This window comes from Procambarus clarkii, chromosome 68 (genome assembly GCF_040958095.1).
Source record: "Procambarus clarkii isolate CNS0578487 chromosome 68, FALCON_Pclarkii_2.0, whole genome shotgun sequence".
NCBI lineage: Eukaryota > Metazoa > Arthropoda > Malacostraca > Decapoda > Cambaridae > Procambarus > Procambarus clarkii.
Genome location: NC_091217.1, coordinates 28121741 through 28123683, shown reverse-complemented (window position 1 = coordinate 28123683; position 1943 = coordinate 28121741). Strand labels below are relative to the sequence as shown.

The window sequence follows — 1943 nt, the reverse complement described above, 5'->3', positions numbered from 1 at the left end:
TCGGGGCTTTTTAGTGTCCCCGCAGCCCGGTCCTCGACCAGGCCTCCACCCCCAGGAAGCAGCCCATGACAGCTGACTAACACCCAGGAACCTATTTTACTGCTAGGTAACAGGGGCACAGGATGAAAGAAACTCTGCCCAGTGTTTCTCGCCAGCGCCTGGGATCGAACCCAGAACCACAAGATCACAAGTCCAGCGTGCTGTCCGCTCGGCCGACCGGCTCCCCTAAACATTATTGCCAACAGCATTTGGTGTTCCCAGGCGGTCACCCATCCAAGTACTAACCAAACCCAACGTTGCTTAACTTCGCTGATCGGAGGAGAAGCGGTGTTCTCAACGTGGTATGGCCGTTGGCCAGAGGACTAATAAGTCTGACATAGGACGGCAACGAGATGAAGCTGCCCGCAGACACTGCTCAACCACAGACTGCAAACAACGACCAAAATAACCGACGCACCTGTGAGTACCCGAACGGCACGCATGGCAATCCCCCCGCCAAACAGAACAAAAGGCACGAATCCGGCGCCACTGGCCCACCATGACGGAAGAACTCCGAGCCCTGGCATGACCCTTCCAGGAAAGCCCCCCTCCACTAACCCCCTGGAAGACTAACAAGTCCGACATAGGACGGCAACGAGACGAAGCTGCCCGCAGACACTTAACAACCACAGACTCTGCAAACAGCAACGGCCAAAAAGGCGAGAAAAAAACCAGAAGAGCCAGGGGCCCAAGCAGATTCAAGGGAAGAAGCAAGCACGCCCGCTGACAAAATGGATGCTAAGCCTCCAACGAGAAGAGGGAGTTTGCAAACCAGGACGACCCCCGGGAACTTCATAACAAACCAAGTAAAGACAAGAAGATCCATACATGAAGAATGCTGAACCACTACGAAGGTGTAGTCACCTTACCAGGTCGCGCAGGAGGTAAGCCACAAGGGCATCCCGCACATGGAACTAAATGCGGGAAGCCAAAAACCTCCGGAAGATGGAACCAAAGAACCTACGGGAGATCGGAATTGAACTTAGGGAGGGGTAGAGGAATCCAAAACCAATGCATAATAGGAGGGAGAGAACGAGAAACCCACTCCTTGCAACACCAAGCCCCGCTCAAAGGGTACAAAAACTCAGGCAGGGTCCAACGGGGCCCAAGAACCCCTACTCCGAGGACCCATGCCGAGCCATCCCCCCCCCATAGCCCCGGCCTCACAAGAAGAAGCCGGGGCAGACGAAAAAACACAAGAAAGAGGGGTCCACTGGTCAGACCCATTCTCATCGGCAGGAGGAATAGGCTCAAATGCCTCCGCCGCCACCCCAGAAGAGGACACCCTCGAAACCACCCAAGTCTCAACACCAACTAGATCCTGCTCCGCCTCTTAACCCACTGATGGGTCGGAGCCAGAAGCAAGGATGGGGAGGGGCGGGACCGGACACACAACAGAAGGGAAAGGAAGGGCAGAAGGTAGCAAAGTCGAAGTGACTCTTACCCCCTAGGTCCGGGTCCCTAAAACCAAAACGTGGCAATTTCGGGGCATCCGGGGAAAGCAACCTACCCATCGCATTGCAAAACCAGAACCTAGAATGCAACGCAGGTGCTGCTTGCACCCTCAGATCATGATCAGTAGCGAGGATGAACTGGAGCACGAACCCACAACAAACGTCGCACGACTCTGGGTCAAAGGTATCATCGACCCTACAGGCACCATGGCGGAGGCACAACCGGTGAATGTCACCCTGACACAAGGGGACAGAGCAACCATCAACCTCGCACGAAGTGAGGAGGGGGACCCTAGGGTCACATCAATTGGACCACAGAGCCTCCACGGGGTTTCCCCAGGGGCCCTTACCCTTGGTAACACACTAAGGGAGGCCGAGGCAGGGCGCTGCGAACCGGGGCCCAAAACTACCAAGCAATCTTCTAAACCTGAACCCCTGGGATGTGTCCAC

The 1943-nt window shown here is 55.7% G+C and overlaps 1 non-coding gene across 1 annotated transcript; it reads right to left on the bottom strand.

The window, feature by feature from the left end:
• Positions 1-236: 236 nt before the first annotated feature.
• LOC123762841 (5S ribosomal RNA) lies at positions 237-355 on the bottom strand. Its single transcript, XR_006773378.2, has one exon. It is a non-coding gene; the product is annotated as a 5S ribosomal RNA (ribosomal RNA).
• Positions 356-1943: the final 1588 nt, after the last annotated feature.